This window comes from Myodes glareolus, chromosome 16 (assembly GCF_982192425.1).
Source record: "Myodes glareolus chromosome 16, mMyoGla1.1, whole genome shotgun sequence".
Taxonomy (NCBI): Eukaryota; Metazoa; Chordata; class Mammalia; order Rodentia; family Cricetidae; genus Myodes; species Myodes glareolus.
In genome coordinates, this window is record NC_142041.1 from 11239234 (window position 1) to 11258712 (window position 19479).

The 19479-nt window shown below is 43.8% G+C and overlaps 1 protein-coding gene across 10 annotated transcripts in view; it reads right to left on the reverse strand.

The window, feature by feature from the left end:
• Positions 1-19479, reverse strand: part of Fam110b (family with sequence similarity 110 member B) — a 131220-nt gene that overhangs the window by 47246 nt on the left and 64495 nt on the right. For 7 of the 10 annotated variants that reach the window (XM_048420271.3, XM_048420274.3, XM_085677035.2 and 4 more), the window contains exon 2: positions 14668-14754. The gene's annotated coding sequence lies outside the window, so the exon portion shown is untranslated. Of the gene's footprint in view, positions 1-14399; positions 14449-14667; positions 14755-19479 lie in introns of all 10 variants that reach the window. The other 3 variants (XM_048420275.3, XM_085677041.2, XM_085677038.2) reach the window with 1 other exon arrangement.

Sequence of the window (19479 nt, forward strand, 5' to 3'; positions counted from 1 at the left end):
CCATTCAGAAATGAGCTGGAGTCACACAGCATGGCACACATCTTTAATCCCAGCACTGGGAGGCAGAGACAGGAAGACCTCTGTGAGTTGGAGACCAGGCTGGTCTACAGAGCGAATTTCAGGACAGCCAGAGCAACACAGAGAAACCCTGAACCAAACTGACGACGATGACGATGACAACAACGGAGAAGAAGGAGGAGGAGGAGGAGGAGGAGCAGCAGCAGCAGCAGCAGCAGCAGCAGCAGAAGAAGAAGAAGAAGAAGAAGAAGAAGAAGAAGAAGAAGAAGAAAAAAGAAGAAGAAGAAGAAGAAACGAACTAGAATAGGAACACTGCAAACCAAACCTACTGCCAACGGGGAAAGTGAAATTATACATACTTTGCTGGAACTGAGACAGGCATGATAAATACAGCATGTCTCCAAAGCGCAAAATAACGCAAAGACAGTAAAGTTTGACTAAATACAACCACATTCTTCCAGATGTTCTCCCACCAAGCCTAAAGCAGTGCTGTGAGATGCTAGCCTCAATCAGCTGAGCAGTTGAGCCCACCTGGCGATAGCAGGTCTGCCTTAGTTACTGCACACTTGATATCATCCTTATATTTGCAATTTTATATGGATGCTTCTGAAAGAAATAAAATCAGAGTTTGATTCTAGATGAATTTTTATGTTTTTTAGAACTAGGATAGAGTTCATATTCCAGGAACTAGCCAGAAGGTTTATAAAATACTGAGCTGTTTCCATGGGAACTGGTTGCCTTGTAGTGGATAGATTGTTCACATATTTCTTGTATCCCAGAGACCACACAGGGGGAAAAGATGTGCCTGAATTTTGGATTTTCAGGGTAAGTACCAACAACAATTTGGGGTAGGGTTTCTATTCTTATAAGAATGTCATATGGGAAGTTGGCACTAATATTTGAAAATTACTTAATCTTAAATGTTTCCTTATTCTCAGGTCTGCCTAAGACCATCAGAAAGCCAGCAATGCATTCTTTGGGGTATGCTGGTGCTAAAGCAATACCCAAAATTCACTTCAAGACATGCTATGACTTTAAGACAATCTGATTGCAAACTTCTGTTGCTGAGGGGCTCTTGGGGCAAAGACAGGGCCTTTGCAACCCCACGTGTGCAATGAGTGGCCATGGTCCCCCAGAAACTTCCTATATGCGGAGAGATGAGTGATTAACGTCTAGTGGTGACGTGCATACCCTCCATTCACATCATGCAAAGGTTACACACAGCTGGAAACAGGGAGACTGCCATATGCATCCTGAGGTAGGCAGGAGTCTTCATTGGGCATCCTTCTTCAAGGAAATGAGTCAACTCTGCTGTGCTTCAGACATCATTCCTACTGGGGACACACACAACAGCATCTTTGTCTCCCATGTCACCTTTTGGAGCAACACTGACATTTGGCCAGGGTATGAGGAGACAATGAGCAGGATTAGCACATGGTCTCACTTAGAGGGGAGGTCGGCCTACAAAGCCGACCTGCCGTAGGAGAACACAGCACCACAGGGATGAACCCAGCTCCAGCTTTCGGATCTGTCCGGTGGGGCCATAGTGAGGATTAATGAAAATATTTTGGGAATATTTTATGAAGAACAAGGTTATACGTCATAATTATTGATGCTGTTTATCAGTATTACTAATATTAAAGTTTGGATAGTATCCCATTCTAGATTGTGTGTGGGCGTGTGTGTGTGTGTGTGTGTGTACTGCATGGGGGGATGACTCACATCTATCTTTACAAATGATGAAATGAGATCACTGAGGAATGTTTTAAATAGCACATACACCTTGAATTTTGTTTAGAATAAAGCTAGCCACCTGGAGGTGTGCTGCCCCACTTTGTTGATACACGAGAAGGATGGAAACCACATCACACATGCATAAAAGGCAAACTTTTCTAAGCAGGCTCAGGAAAGGGATGATAATGAGGAAATGGTGGACCAGAGCAAGACTAAAAACCAGCTGAGAAAAACCCAAATTCTGCTTTCTTTATGTCTGATGTAAAAATGTTCTTCAGATCTCCAGCTTCTTTCAGCTTTGTTGATGGCAACACACTTCTTTCTTTCGGGCTGGTTCCACTCCCTGTGAGCAGCTCTCCTCAGCAGGTGTCCCACAGCTCTGGTGTCTCCAACATCTTGGGGTCTCCAAGGAAATCCAGGCTTCATCTTCACAGCTTCATGCAATAGCCTCTCTGGGATGTCCCAGCTACACACCTGGCTTTAGTGGCTTTCTTTAGTTGTAGAGGGAGATTCTATAACCTCTTTCTTCTATCCTTGACTTTAAAGTCAGAATCACGTGGCTAAAGCTGCCAAGTTCTGCCGTTTGTTGGGGCTGGTACATGGCCTCCTTGCTCAATTATACTTTCTGAATTCAATGGTTTCCTTTCCTAGCTGGCCTCAAACTCAGGGATCCACCTGCCTCTACCTTCTGAGTGCTGGGATTAAAGGTATGCACCACCATACCCCATACCCTGCTCCAAACTTTCCTTTAATTCCTTTTCACAAATTGTAAATTTAGCTGAGGGGATCTTGCCCTAAGGTCACCACTCCTTTTAATCTATTTCTTAATCTGTTTATCTCCTTAAACACAGGATTTAGCTCCACTCTATTTCCCGGTGCTCCTTTCTCCTCAAATTGTACATTTTCTATTTTTCCTTTCTCAGCTTGCTCCTTTTCATTATAAATCTTCATTAGAGTTACCACTAATAACCTCATACCAGAATGCATACAAGTCTACTTGGAGATTTCCTTTGCCAATGAAATTAATCCAAATGTCTTCCCATTAGTCTCAGGCAGACTCTTTGGACAAGGTCAAAAAGTTGCCACATTCTTCATCAAAATATCACAAAAATGATCTCTAGGCAACATAGTAAAATTCTTCTTCTCTGAAACCTCTTGAGCCAGGCCCCTGCAGTTCAAATCACCCTTGGCAACACTGTCTTCCATGCTTCTACTGGCATGACCCATGAAGCAGTGATTAAAGCTGTTTTCCTCACTCAAAGCACCAAAGCCCAAATTCCTCCAAACAAAAACATGGTCAGGCCTATCACAACAATACCCGAGTCTCAGTATCAACTTTTGTTTTAATTAAGGTTATTATTGCTATGAAGAGACACCATGACCACCACATATCTTATAAAGAAAATCATTTAACTGGGTGGATTTTCGCCATGGCAGGAGACAAGGTAGCATGGAGGCAGACAGGATGCTGAAGAGGTAGCTAAGAGTTCTACATCTTGATATGCAAGCAACAGGAAGTGAACTGTCACACTGGGTATGATTTGAGCATATATAAGACCTCAAAGCCCACCCCTCCAGTGACACACTTCCTCCCACAAGGCCACACCCACTTCAACAATATATTTTAAAGTGCCAGTCCCTATAGGCCAAGCATTCACATATATGAGTCTATGGAGGCCATACCTATTCTATGCAAGTGTCATTTTAAATTGTCATTAATTTGAGCCTTCTTTTTGTTTGTGGTCTGTTTATCACAGAAAATTCAATTCTAAAGCAAAATCATAACCTCTAATAGGAAAGAGTGAAAAAGGAAAGAAATGCCCTTCTTTATTTGGCAGAAGGCCATGCCTGTGAGTTCAGATTCCACTGTACCTTGCTCTGGGAGAGAATTATGCCCAAGCCCTCATAAGTAAATCTAGTCATAAGACTGAGTTAGTGCAACAAGAAGACACTATTTCAGAAGCACAACGGAAATCAGCCACCAGATAAAAATGTCAGCCATCTACCTTTAGATCCCCAAAGCAAATGACAAAGTTGAGGAAGCCCCCAACTTCTTCAATACTCTGGTAATAAAAGCCCAGCCACAGACAACCTTCAAGTGACCAAATATTTTATGGTCCTATACTAACATTCACCGACTCCAGAGGATGATGCAAGGAGGTGCCAGTGACGGGCAAGATTCAGACTCCATAGTAGATGTGAAATAAAACCACTCAGCTATGAAGGTTTTTTATTTCCTCTTCTCCTGTCCTTTGTGGGGTCATTTGATTGTCATTCTAAAACTTCAGAGCCATGCTGAGAGATTTTACTGCTGCCAATGCAATATGCATGACACTGGTTTCTCCGGCTGTCAGAAAAAGTATTTTTGCACAAGAGAGTATAAAACTGCTGTAGCAGCAAAGCCCCAGCAGATTTACAAGGGATCTTGGTTACAAGGCAGTTGATGAGCACAGTCCTTGCAAGCCCTCTAATCCAAAGGCCAGGGTTAGAAGAAAACTGTCCTCAGTAATTTTAGGACAAAATACTGCTTCAGCTTCAACCCGATGCTCCCTCCTCTTGCTGCCACCAAGTATGAAGGCATTCTTCAAGATGATGCACAGTTGCACACAGTTTTCAGTGCATACTCTCAACCAGCAATCATAAACCTTCCTAAAGTTTGGGAAGTAAGAGAACTATCACAGGGCTGATCACACTAAGCATCCATACGGACAGCATCCTGCAACAAGAAACATATACAATCTCTGAACTCAAACCTCTCCCAGAAAAGAAGGGAGCACAGATAACCTTTTATAGTAAGAAAATGGAACTCACAGTTCGGAATTTCACTGTGAAAGATGAACCATCATGTCTGGAAATATTGTTTTATTGGAGGCACTATAAGCTAGATATATGACTTAAAACGTCATTTGGAATGGGCAGTTTAGCAAATTCATCAAATAATGTTGACAGCTGCAGAGTACTGGGGAGAAAGAAGGTTGTTTTATATAGACTGGGTGCACACTCACATGCAATAAAGTGAGATTTAATGGACAAAGTAAACTATGATTATTCTTTAAACTTAATTATGAAATAGATAAAATCTGAGCATATTGGAATGGGGTAAATTTTGATATAACCTGTGCATTAATTAAAATATATAAAACTTCCTTTAATTCCATTTTACCAGCATTTATTTGACATCCCTCTAAACTACCCAAGGTACTAAGGGCTAAGTACTAGAAATTAGGAAATGTTACCTCTCAACAAGTTTTTTGACCTTAGTCAACTACTATAATTTTTGGAAAATTGCAATTTTATGAATCAAATCATAATGACAATTGGCTCATGACTGTATTAGTTTCATTGATTTTTCCTTTTTGTTGACTGCTCATGAGCTTAGGAAGTAATATCTTGGTGCTCAGTGAACTTCAAAGTGGTTTTGTTGTTGATGATGCTGTGTTTTTCTGTTTTGTTTTCTGTAGAAGGTTTCTCTAGAACAGAAGAGCTCTCATCCTGTGAATCCCAACCCCTTTGGGGGTCACATATCAAATCCCCTGCATATCTAATACTTCTATTACGATTAGTAATGGTGAGAAAGTTATAGTATGAAGTAGCAATGAAGTCATTTTATGGTTGGGGTCACCACCACGTGAGGAACTGTATCAAAGATCTCAGCACTGGGAAGGCTGAGAACCACTGCTCTGGAGCATAGATGACATCGAAAGTCAGTATGTAAGGCAGACTTAATGCAGAGCTGGAGGAGGCATGAATTTTTCCTGGAATCCCCTAAGACTCCACTCGGGGCATCTGGGTCTTAGACCATCAGTTGCATGTCATTCCAGCAAGCAGGTGCAGCCCTGGCTCCAGGTGTCCAGTTCTGGAACTGTGATGAGCAGGGAGAAGGACAGACTTTCATCTCAGGTTTCCTTCCATGACCCACACCACTCTATAGGAGACCTTTCCCCGTGTGTGCACTACCTCATCTACAAGGCTGATATGACAACTATCCATACCTTGCCACTCAAGGCTATTGAGAGGGCTTCGTAAATGTACAAGCCTACGAACAAAGCACACTGCAGCAGTGGCTGCAGTACTGGCAGTCTCAAACAAGTCAGCTGGACTTCAGAAAGCTAGATAACTCTGCCATGGACCTTGAGGACATGAACACGATCTCTCTGAGAACATATGACAAACATGCCTAAAGTGGGACTGATGATCGGCACATTGGTTTTTGTTTCTGTCCTGTCTTGGCATACAGTATCAAAGGTTCAGTTCATGGACAATGCCCACAGTGTTTTAAGCATTGATGGCAGTTTACCAAGGTATCTGGGTCCCATGGCAATGGTATAGCCCTTAATGGCCTAGCCCCCTCACACTGGGCTCTCCTTCCTAAAGGCTCCATCAGCGTCCAGCCCATCACAGCCTGGGGAGCACAATTTCAATATGTGGGTTCTTAAAATTTAAATTAGAGCATTTCATATCCAAACTATGGCAGTGGATATCTGCAACAACTTTCTTGGTTCAGAAAACCCTTCCTGAAATCTAATCTTACTAAACAATTCTGGGTTCCAAATCAGAGGAAAATGCTCACCTCCAGGAGCTGTGAAGGTACAGATAACCCAAAACCATTGCTCTGCAGCTTCCTGACAAGGTGACTAAGAGGGACAGGTCTGCCACCAAACAAGGTGTGCTGAAACCTTAAATTTTGCCTCTTGATTACGCAATTATGGCTATTGTCAGAATTAAGTGAGCAAGTACACATCACTCACTCTCGACCGTGACCAGCCCCTAGAAACTGCCAATTGAGGCGAAGCAAAACAGAAACTCTATAATTGTCCCTGCCATACCCTGTAAGCAATGATCCTGAGTTATTCACCTATTAACATCCCTTTCTCCATACTGGGGAACACACAAGTACTGGCATGCTTTCTTAAAGACCATGCCACCAGGACACCAGGACAAATGCGGGGGCTGAAGGCCAGAGGTGGTAGCTGTAAAGTATGTCACTCACCCTGGCAGTGCCACAGACGTTTCTAACAAGTGTGACATCCTCTATGGGATTTCTTAAGTGCACAGTGGTCCTATTGATTTAGGAGGCCAAATGCCAACTAAGAGATGACTTATTAGTATGAACTATAACTTGTGATGGCTATTTTTGGTTGTCAACTTGACTACAGCTGGAATTAACTAAAACCTCAAAAAAGACTGGGGAGGCCTCTGAGGATTTTTTTTTCTCAACTGAATCATTTGAAGTGGGAAGATCCACTTCTAATTCTGATCTTTGTGGTGGGAAGAAACACCTTTAATCCAGATCTTTTGAGCTGGGAAGATTCTCTTTTAACCTCGGTCACACCTACTGCTAGAAGCCTATATAGTGTCTCTCTCTCTCTCTCTCTCTCTCTCTCTCTCTCTCTCTCTCTCTCTCTCTCTCTCTCTCCCCTTTGCCTACTTCTTCCCACCCTCACTAGCAAGTCCATTCCCTCACTGGCACTAGGGCCCACTTTTGGGGGGATTTTGGTATATACTGGAGACCAGCTGAGAGATCCAGCCTCATGGACTGAATAACTACTGGGTTCTTGGATCTTCTGTACTTAGGCAGTCATTGTTGAATTAGCTGGACTATAAGCCTGTAAGTCATTCTAATAAAGCCCCTTTGTGTGTGTGTGTGTGTGTGTGTGTGAGAGAGAGAGAGAGAGAGAGAGAGAGAGAGAGAGAGAGAGAGATTCTATAAGTTCTGTTACTCCAGAGATCCCTGACTAACACAATACTTCAAAGCCAGGTTTCAACAGTCTTAAAAATAACGGTACCAACCAGGTGCAAGTGTCAATCATCATAAAGTACTCGAAAACACAACTGTGCATTTAAATTAAAAAGGTACATAGCAAACACACATACCAAGTATCATTCCAAGGTGCAATGGGAAATCCCAATACGCTAGAAATTTGGTAAAAATGTCTTCAAGTGATCTCTTAATTTCCCATTGGTTAAAACAGATTTAAAATGGCATGCCCAAATAACATCTTTTACTCAAATGCTTAGTAACCAAAGGCTGCTGGAAATAAGAGTGCTCTCAAAGGCTGTAACTGAGGCAGGACATTTTGGCCTGATACTCTTTTTGGCTGCCCTTAAGAGGGCTAGTGATCCCATTATGAAAATGATGCTAGACAGATGAGGTACACTGGAGTGGGTGCTCCTGAATTTGAGAGGCCAGTGCCCAGGGACAGCAGCGGGGATAAACCAGCAGCAGGTCACATCACAGACGGGGCTTCTGGAGGGGAGAACAGCACACAGTTTTCAAGTAGTTAATAGAGAAACGCGCCTGAACAATTCCTCAAGCCTTCCAAAACCAAATGTGAGGAAAACACACACATTTTTCTAAATTGCAATATGATTATAAAAGTCATATATCAGATTTCTAAGATTCTCATTGTTTAAGTGAAGAGTCACCACTCTCCTCCCAAATAAAAGCACATTTTTTAAAATGAAAGAAATACACCATCAACTGTTGAACTAGAAGCCTGTTTTAAGAGATTCAGAATCTCCACTTAAGGAGCAGTGTAGCCAGCACTGGACACATGAAGTGTGAGTTTACATGCAACTGGAAGTCGAGAGGAGGTGCGAACAGTGGGGAAGGCCATATTTGAGCTTTGATGTGTGTACTTTTGAGATAGACCTCTCCCAGTCCGCAGTTAGAAGGCAATTCATAAAGAATCCAGTCTGAATGGTGAGACCTTTGTACCCAAAGGAAATAGCCAATTGGAGCTAAAAGTCTCAACTCTAGGAGAGCTGGATTCTAAACAAATACAGAATTCAATGGAGCCTGGATTCTAAGAGTCTCCCCACTTATGTAGGAGGGTCATCTGTCTATTTGTTACTTTCATTGGTTAATAAAGAAACTGCCTTGGCCTGATGGGTCAGAACATAGGTAGGCGGAGTAGACAGAACAGAATACTGGGAAGAAGGGAAATGAGGCAGATGCCATGATTCTCCGACCCGAGAAGGACGCAGGTTAGGATCTTTCCTGGTAAGCCACTACCTCGTGGTAGCATACAGATTGTTAGATATGGGTTAGTCAAGATGTGAGAGTTAGCCAATAAGAGGCTGGAGATAATGGCCAGGCAGTGTTCAAAAGAATACAGTTTCCGTGTAATTATTTCAGGGGTAAGCGAGCCGGGAGCCGGGCAATGGGAACGCGGCCCGCCACTCCTATCACCATGCTACACCCCACCGTCTCCCACTTTCAGTTCTGGAGGTCGATCCTAGAGCCCTGAAAATATTAGACAAGCAGTCCCAAGCCTTGCAAAGAGCATTGTCACTGACGTTTGTGCTTTGGTTGCTGTGTCATTCGACTCATCCAAAGTTTAACCTCAAGTCCTATAAATATATTTTATTTTAAAATCAATTTGGTTGTATGCATTTGGAGTATACAACACAATGTTATAAGACGGTGACTGTCCAGGACCAAATAGACCGATCCATCATCCTACAGTTACAAGTTGTTTTATTTATTTCCTTTCTGTGTGTAGGGCAGCTAAAACAGCCTTAAGTCAGCTAAATTCTTGGATGATAGACTATAATGAACATCTGGATAACAATCTATAAATAACATGAGCTTTCTGATGTGTTTTGTTTTTCCTTTTTATTTCTGATCTCACTGTCTCCTTTTTTGCTCCACCCATGGATTGGGTGACCCCCTTTCACTGACATCTGAGGGCTGGCATGTGAGCCCCAACTGCTTGATTTGACTCAAGCTGCTGCTGTCAGAGAGATAGAGAGAAGCAGCTGAGAAACACCAGCCCCTCTTCCTGTGTAAGTCCTACTGAAGCCCCAAACATCTGAAATCCTCTCTACTGAGCCAGATCTGCAGGTCCAGAGTAAAAACAACTTGCTACTTGTAGTGTTTATCAGCTACCAGAATGCTGCAGAGGAAATGAGCTACACTGTCACATGGGTCTTGATCCTTACCTGTTAGGTACTTTCCCCAGAGGGCCTGACTCAGGCTCAGTTATACCTGCAGCTCTCTCTGCTGCCAGGGGTCTCTGTGACTTCCAGAGGAAATAATGTTGCTACCCCCAGTTACGCTTGCTGTATCTGGTCCATTGAGATGCCTCTCTAGTATGGCCATTTAAGAAGTGACATCAACTCTCCTTCTGCACTACTGAATAAAGTTTCCATTTCCAGAAGAACTTGTGAGCTGCAAATGCAAATTGCTTCCACCCACTTCAGCAGGCTGATACGTCCATAGGACTCTGTGATGCCGAAAGTTGCTAGGACTTTTAGGCAAACCCACAGGGTAAGAAGAAAGTTATTTGCCTTCCTGGATTCGCTCAGGTGTTTGAGTCAATGTCTGTAGTTTTAATGGAACGTTTTGAAAGGATTTTATCATGGAATTTGAAATGAAGCATACAGATGCTTGAAGAAAGTTCTGGTTTCAGCGCCACCTTTACATACAGTACTACAGCTTGAATTTGATACAGGTGCTATGCCTTTGGTCTTCTAAAACCATGAGCTAAACAGACTTTTCCATACTTTATAAGTAGCCTGTCTCAGGGACTGCTATAAACAGAGAGCCGCCCAATAAGCGCGTTTTCTGATAAGTTGTAAAGATATTCGTTATACGAATTACAGACTTGCTGGATGGTCAAGTATTCGTGGATTCTGATAACACACAGGAACAAGTACATGTGCTGCCACATATACATGCATGCACACATGCATGCATATACACATGCGCGCATACACACACACACACACACACACACACACACACACGAAGCCAACCCTAAACTGCACTGAGCCTGGCATGCAGAGAACAGAGACATTGTAGACAGTGACTTGGATAAGACTGGCGATGTTAGATAAGCGCTGGCTCTGTAATCTCAATTTATCAACACATAGGTAACTCTGTTGAATAAGTTAGAAGCAAGGAAATGAGATGATAAAAATTTCCAATTGATTATTGAGCTGGTCTGAGAATACAGGCACAGGGCTAAGTCAGTGACAGGGTTTCCTGGGAAGGAAAGACAGACACAGCTGCCTCGGAGGAGGGTCAGCAGGACCTGATGGCTGAAGGGACATCGTGTGAAGATCAGAATGAGCCTCTCTCTTCTCGAGAAGAGGCTTCCCCGCTGACTGCCAAGGGAAAGTTGCCTGTCTGGTCAAGGATGGAGGGAGAATGTGGCTTTGGATATGTCTTCCAGAGGCAGAGCCACTGTCTTGGCTTCTTTTACTGTTGTTCTGATGAAATTACCTTGACAAACGCAAGTTAAGGAGAGAGGGTTGATTCTGTCTCGGAGTGGGGGAACTGGGGCTGGCAATAGCTTGTCATACAGCACCCGCACTCTCGGGCAGAAGGCTATGGACACAAGCCACTGCTCAGCGCACCTCCTCTCCTTACATCCGCCAGTGTCCCCTGCCTAGCAGATGGTCTGACAGTTCCCATGGGTCTTCTCACATCACTCATCCTCACGAAGAAAATCCCTTACAGACATGCCCACCCTACCTGCCAGGTGACTCTAGATTCTGGCAAGGTGACAGGTAACACGTCAGCATTTCAAGACAGTGATGTCTGGAGAGTATAAAGAGCAGGCAGAGGAATGGCGGTGTCTCCTCCACAGACACAGAGGAAGACTTTCCCAAAGACAACAAAATACAATGAAAACTACTTTCAGGTTTTCTGTCACACCTTCAAGAATGGATTTGCTCATTTGTAAAGCAACTTTTATAATCTTTAAAAACCTGATTTTTGAATATATTTTCATCTTATGTTATAACAGAAAGAGAAAGGCCAGAGTGGGGAGGATACTTGTCAACCATGTGGGCCTCTGCACATGTGTCTCCCTGCACATCTCAGTATACAGAACACTCTCAGACTCCACACCGAGAAACGCCAATAGACACCTCAGAGTTTTGGATAGAACAAGAAGCGTTGCATTCTTTTGGACCACTGCAGCCACCATGCCTGCCCTCTTCACAGTCTCATCCACAAGTTCTTAACTTTATAGTCTCTTCCTTCTCTTTCCTAAACACATGGAATCGTTCTAATAGCAAACTGGAAAGTCCTATTTCTCTGTAACCTTACTGTTCTGTTCTCTTCATTGCACAAGTCACCACAACCAACTTGTCAGAGGTATTAATCACTCCTTTGCTATAGAGAGATCAACTGGTGTCAAGGTCACAGAGGTTTGACATTGGAGCCCTGGGTTTAATCACAAGGTTGCCCTTTGGTCTGAGGTTTAACCTCTTTGATCCCTGCTACAGCATGAATTGGACGTTTGATGCTCTCCATAGGCCTGTGTATCAAAGGCCTGATTCCCAGGGGATGGCACTGGGCAGTGATATGCCGGGTGAAGTCATTAGAGGAGTGACTTTCAGGGGACTGCAGGAAGCCACCTTCTTCTTCCTCTTTTGCTTCTTAGTCATAAGGGGCCACACTGCTGTGTTGCGCGCTCCTTTTCACTACCAAATGGTGCTCTCACCTAAAATAATGGGTTTGCCAATCACAGACCAGAGCCAACTAACTGTGAGCCAAAGTAAACCTTTTCTCTGTATATTAATTACTCCAGGTATTTTACTATATTGTTGAGAAACTAGTGAACAGAGCTCAGAGGTAGCTCCCTCATCTACACTAGGATATTCTAAGACTTTCTTCTTCTTGGTTTTTGTTTTTGTTTTTCGAGGCAGGGTTTCTCTGTATAACAGTACTGGCTGTCCTAGAACTCACTCTGTAGACCAGGATGGCCTTGAACTCACTCTGCCTCTGGCATGCTGGGATTACAGGTGTGCACCACCATACCCCTCCTAGGATTTTCTTGTCAGGGCCTGTGTGATGGACAGATGTGGTAGGAGTCACCTCTAGCACAGCGCTCACGTCTACATTACCAGCTCAACTGTAGCCTGACCTTCCTTCCTGTAGATTCCTGGGAAGGATCTAGTGAGGACACTGACTGTGACACTGATCACAATCTGTCTCTATGGAGACAGCCCTGAATGACTAACAACTGTGTACACAAGGCAATAGAATTAGTCTTTTACTTGATTTAAAGGGCATTTTAAATGTGCCAAATATCTTAATTGATAACTTAGTAATTATAATCAATCATTCTCAAACTTCACATGTATGTTAAATCCTTAAAAATAGAGTTACTTTTTCTGTTCTGGGCAGGTGAGTTTTCTTTAAAAGCACAGACTATCTGCCGCCATGTCTTACAGAAACCTCTCCAGAATAAACATGTAAAACTCTAACTGCTTTTCCAAGAGAATGGCCTATCTGTTCCCTCCTGTTAAATAGCTCTGGCTGGCCCGGAGGCATAGAGTCTCATTACAGTTGCTGACCTGCCCTAGTTCCTGAGGAGATCTTGCTCAAGGTCAGCTGAGAGGGCCCAAGGGGAGCCCCACCTGACTTTGCTAGGGGACCTGAACTCTGAGTCATTCTCTTGGCAAAGAGCTGTTCTGGGAAGAGAAAAGCTAGTGGTGCCTTGCAGGTGTGAAAGGAAGCTGAGTCACGGCAGGGGACACAGGGCTCTTTATGGAGGACCCAGAGAAAAAAGGGGGTTTGAGGGAAAACTAGCTTGACTTTCGAGTCAGGAGAACTTAATACCGAAGTGTGCAAGGGCCGTGTTCACTCCCAGTGACTTATCAAGCATTTAGTAGGCACAATATGAAAGAATTACAATCTACCCTACAGAAGTTCTTAAAAAGTTAACTTTTCAAGGAGAAATTGACTTTATCAGTTACTCAAATATGATTAAGATAACAAGAAACTAAACACAAAGGGGCCTTTAAGCCTGTTTCCTGAAAGTAGCTTCAGGAGGGCCTCTCAGTAACTGGCGCCCTCATCTCTTTTAAAACGGCTTAGGTCACATGCTCAGGGGTTCTCATGTTCTGGAACAACTAAACTTTAAAAAAAGAGGAAGAAAGGAGCCTAATAAGATCATTTTATATCCTATTATTTCGTGACTTCACCTCCCGTTTTAGTTTCTACGGACAAGGAGTCATTTCAAACACCCAGTGTACACTCTAAAACAATGTCATTCTAAATGCACCATTGCAAACAATGAAAAACACTGGTGCCATGGCTACTTATGGACCCGTTACGCTGCTAACCCACAGTGCATGCACTCAGGCAGGAACGAAGGTCAGTGATACAGAGGCACAATAAGGAATCGGTAGGTAAAAGTAAGAGAAAACTTACGCTTCTGACATATCTTGTAGCACTTAAGAAAAAATAAGATAGTGTGCTATTTAAGAGAAAACTGCAAATGGTTATGAAAAAGAACTCTAAGTAATTGTTAAACACTGATCTGACCCCCTTGGAATTAACCAGAGGGAGGGCTAAGATCTGGTGCCTATAGCCCAGCTGATATGCGATGTGTCATAGAGATGAATCTTTCTAACCATACAAACACAGAATTGAGCTGAGTCGCTGTAACGGGCTGCACCACGGCCTGGGCTGGGAAGGTAAGTGACTGCTACCCTGAGATAGCAAGAAGTGGCCAGGGCTGCGGTTTGGTTGACCTGTATCATGTATCTGGTCCTCTCCGCTGGAATTCAGACTCTGTCCTCGGCACTCCGATTCTCAGGATGGCCATCAGAGCTCCCACACCAGCTCCTCATCTCACGCCCCATCTCAGACAGTCCACTTCTCATTAAGGGACAAAGATGCTCACTTTGTATATTGTCTCCAGATCCAGGCAGTAAATGGAGTCTTCTGAATACCTGGGGGGTTAGTAATAAGCACTACTGCACAAAACAATTGTGTGTGAGAAACCTGGGTGGTGGCATCTTGGTCCTGCTGGGGCTTATTTGTTTATTTAGTGACTGAGAGCAAAACACCTGAAACCCCAGGCTCTTTGTCTTAATAGAATAATGACACAGGTTTCAGAGACAATCAATATCGTCTACTTAGAACGGATCAAAGCAAAGTCATACACTTACCGAAAAGGCAATGAGTATTTTATGGAATGCAGGCAGAAGCCAAGGAAAGCCTTTGTTGCTTAAAGTGCACTCTACAGCAAGAAATATCTGAAAAACACAGGAAGAGATGGCTATTAGTGTTTTTTATTTGGCAATAATACGGAGATTATTAGACATATTTAGCACTGTAAAATGGTAATCCATTAAAAATCTGAATATATATATATATATATATATATATATATATATATATATATTATTGAGCTCTACATTTTTCTCTGCTCCTTCCTTACCTCTCCTCCCCTTCAACCTTCTCTCATGGTCCCCATGCTCCCAATTTACTCAGGAGATCTTTGACAATAGATATTTAAATATTAGACAGTAGACATGGAAATAACACAAATGCATTATTTTTTTTTTGTATTTTACTTATAAGGCATGTCTACACTTCAACTCCTGCTTTCATTTCGTTTTTAGAAGAGAATTTAACACAATAACAATCCTACAGAAAGAACCAGGTAAAGCGAGGTTAGAGAAATCACAGAAACCCAACCTCAGTGCCGGCTGGAGCTCACCATGCACAGAGCAGGAGGCCCAGGCACATTCAGGGGAGCGCCTGGGTAAGAAGCCACCAGCAGGCTGGAGCAGAGATCCTGGTTGCCACAGGACTTCCACGCTACAGCTAATTTGCTTGTTCATTTTCTCATTCACACATTAACTCCTTCAGCAGGTCCTGACTGAACATTTTCGAGGAGTCAAGTGCTGTTTAAGTCTCTGGGGGTTTAAGACAAAAATCTGACCTGATGGAATTTACAACCCAGAGAGGAGTGGCTGGGGAGGAGAAACCAAACAAAAATCAGATACTACCTCAGAAAGTCCTGCTGAGATGTGGCCACTAACTAATCAAAGACCCTGGGGAAGCAGGTTCTCAGGGAAGGGTGGGGGTGAGGGGGGGGGAGTCAAGGAAGGCCCTGAGGCCACCCAGCCTTGCTGGCCAGAAATCCAAACAAAAGGTCAAAGGGAGGGAGGGGACATGAGAGGGCAGGTGAGTGACCAGTGTAAGTACAGGGCACGGACAGGAAGCTGATGACAGGTGGAACCTTGGAGAATATCATGCTGGTAAGGAGCGATGAGACACACCAGCCTAAGAAGAGATAGGCTTGCCCAGGTCATCCTGCCAGAGCATCGCTGGCTGCCTAGGCCAGTGCTGACCAGGGGCAGTGGTGTAGACTCAGTCTGTGGGTGCTATGATAGTGGGAAACACAGACTGCGGCCTCTGAAGTTTGAAGAGAAAGCATGAGTGCTGATTAGGAAAAGCCCTACAAGGCAGGTTAGAGGCTCCCTAACTGGAGGCCACAGCGAAGATAAACATGATACCCACTTTCACGCAGAAAATTTGCACACAGTAAGATGTAGCAAAAATACTTGGCCTCTAAAGTGACCCGTGCCAATTCATCAAGACTTAAAGGACATTTAAAGTTAAAGCACCTAGTGATGCGGGGGAATTGTCTGTATTCTGTCAATCATATTTTAATAAAACGCTGATTGGCCAGGCAGGCAGTATAGGTGGGAAAACCAGACAGGAAGTAGAGGTGATGCAATGAAAACAGGAGTATCCTGGAAAGCAGGAAGCCATTCCTTCACTCCTGCGCAGATCACTGAAGAGGCAGCATGTAACTTGCCCAGCTGAGAAAGGTACGGAGCCATGTGCTAAAGTAGATAAGGATAATGGGGTAACATAAGTTATAAGAGTTAACAAGAAGCCTGACCTAATGAGCCAATCAGTTTATAAACTGATGTAGACTCCGTGTGATTTTCCTTGGGACTTGCTGGCTTGTTGGGGTACTGGGCGGGACAGAAACCCCAACGAGCTGGCCCTCATGTTACATATGGCGCCCACGTGGATAACTGAATCCACAGAAAGCTTGGGAAAGCTTGGCAAAGAGTAAAGCATGTTTTCTTGGTAGCAGCAATTTCTCGGGTCTGCTCTGCTTGCTAGAGGCAAGCAAGGCTTTCATCTAAGAGAGGCTTCCTGACTCAGCTTCAGCTGCAAAACCCTACAGCTCTTTTAAGAGGTCCTGCCGCAAAACACTTAACTGGTGTTGATGAAAAGCTGAACACATGCTTTTCAGTTTTCAGCAGTAGCAGGAAAAGAGCTGTGCTGTTTTAAAATGCCGGCTTTCTGGGCTGTCCTGCCAGGGCAATCTCTGACTCTTTCAGGCAGGCAGTCCGACTGAGTGTGGTCTGTGAGCAGAATGCTGCAGCTTGCTTGCTAGCAAGGACCTTGAAATGCCATAGAGTTGTGGCAGTGAACACAGCTCTGGCTGGTACCTCAGCCATGATGATGGAAAGCAAAATAATGGGCTGGATCTAGCTGTCAAAGCCACGGCTTTAGTCCTACTGATATTGCTTAGTAAATTAAAGACTCATATGGTCAGAAAAAGAAAAATATACAGTAAAGAGAGATTCAAAGAGGAAGAAAACCTCTAAATGGTTTACAGTGTGTATATGCAGGTTAAAAGTTAAAGTTCTTAAAGTTAAAAGGAAAGAAAGAGAGTAGTTGGGTGTGGTGGTACACACCTTTAATCCCAATGCCTGGGAGGCAGAGGCATATTGACCTCTGTGACTTCAAGGGGTAGAGGTAGATTGACCTCTGTGACCTCAAGGTGTGGTAGTACACGCCTTTAATCCCAATGCCTGGGAGGCAGAGACAGATCTCTGTGAGTTCAAGGTGTGGTAGCATACACCTTTAATCCCAGCACTGGGGAGGCAGAGACAGGAGGATCTCTGAGTTCAAAGACAGCCTGGTCTACAGTGTTATTCCAGGACAAAGATATACAAAGATCCTGTCTCAAAAAGTAAAAGTAAAAATAAAAGAAATAGAGGTTAAAATAAAGCCACATAAAGATGGAAAATGCACAGAGAATCTTCATACTGTATGCTATTATGCTCTCTTTAAATTGTTTGATTGCTGAGGAAGGAGCAACAACTGCTAAAAGACTTTTGTTTATAAATGCTGCTGAACTAACCCAAGATAGGAATTTTGAAAATACCTTGGCTTCAAAATTGAAGTCAAAAGGTATGATACTTTGGAGAAGAGATTTTGCTTTTGTTTCCACAGAAAATGAGAGGCTCTGGATTTATTCAGAGTTAAGAAAAATCATCTTTGACCAAGGGAGGCCACCTGAAAAATCTCCGACAGGAATAGATGGCCCAGATGTCTGAGTTCTACATCCAGAACGGATTCAAGGCGCTGCCTGAGATGATCAGGTCTCACAGGATACTCCAGTCAGGACTTGATTATAACTCTAAATTTTCTTTAGGTCCCCATAAGATCATCAGCGCCCCCAACCAGCAGGAAGTAGCCTGAAATACTACGCCCACATTCCCAACAAATGGACTATGGGTACTTTCCTTTGTTTAAAAAAAAAAAAGAGGGAAATGATACGGGGGAATTGTCTGTATTCTGTCAATCATATTTTAATAAAACGCTGATTGGCCAGGCAGGCAGTATAGGTGGGAAAACCAGACAGGAAGTAGAGGTGATGCAATGAAAACAGGAGTATCCTGGAAAGCAGGAAGCCATTCCTTCACTCCTGCGCAGATCACTGAAGAGGCAGCATGTAACTTGCCCAGCTGAGAAAGGTACGGAGCCATGTGCTAAAGTAGATAAGGATAATGGGGTAACATAAGTTATAAGAGTTAACAAGAAGCCTGACCTAATGAGCCAATCAGTTTATAACCTTATGGAGTCTTGTGTGTGATTTTCTTTGGGCTTGCCAGTTGTGGGGTACTGGGCGGGACAGATACCCCAACAAGCCAGCCCTCGTGTTACAACCTAGCGTTTTCAGAAATAAATTTTTACAAGTGCCGGAGAAGCAGGTGCCGTAGTTACAGGCGCACCAGAGTGCTACAGTCTAAGACCAGGTCTTACGGGCTGGGCTTTACTGCGTCTCTAGAGAGTAAGTGGCAAACCAAGAGTCTACTGGCATCCGCGAGCAGAGAGGGTATTCTCTGGCACCGTGAACAAATCCCAAACTCATCCCTGAATGACTCAGAATACAACAGTCATAAAAGTGTCTCGTGATGCTTCCTAGGTCAATTTCACATTAGCGGATACGCTCTTAAAAGTTCCAAGCCTACTGGGATGAGATACAGAGGCATTAACGACAGCACTTTCTCCAGGCTGCAATCACAGCAAATAGATTCCGAGACAACGTCACAGAGTAGTAAACAATAGTTGACATTCCTTAAGCGTCTAGAATAAGACACGGTGATTCTTCCAAATCCACAACCAACTACACACGAGGCTACACACATGCCTCCCTGGCATGGGCAGCAGACGCGCTCTACAGAGGAGGAAGCTGCATCTCCTGTCTCCAAGGCCCTCTTCCCTTCCTTCCTCCCAGGGACCAGCCTGCCACACTAGCATCACCAGACCGAGCACTGCTCCTCTGCTCCTGCTACGTGTTATTTAGGCTCCGCTCCTCAGAAAACACTTCCTGCAGCAGGGGACTAGGCTTTTCATCGTCTCCTCAAAAACAGCTAACAGGGCCGAGCTCATGGTAAATGCCTTTTACTGCCAAGTAAAATACTGAAAGAAGAATAAATCTATTCAGATTCTTATCAGATCCAGGCAGCATCAAAAGGGTGGACCCTGAAATAATCATCAACCGCAAATGGCATTTCTCCCGTTCTTTTGGACTCACAGGGTCCCGAGTGGCCAGTCACAAGCCATTGAGGGTCCTGCTCTGGAACCCCAAGTCCAGCTTGCATGTCCCATTGCTCTTCTCTTTGACCCTTAGTTTTTCAGAACTTGCTTAGCTCTGCCAT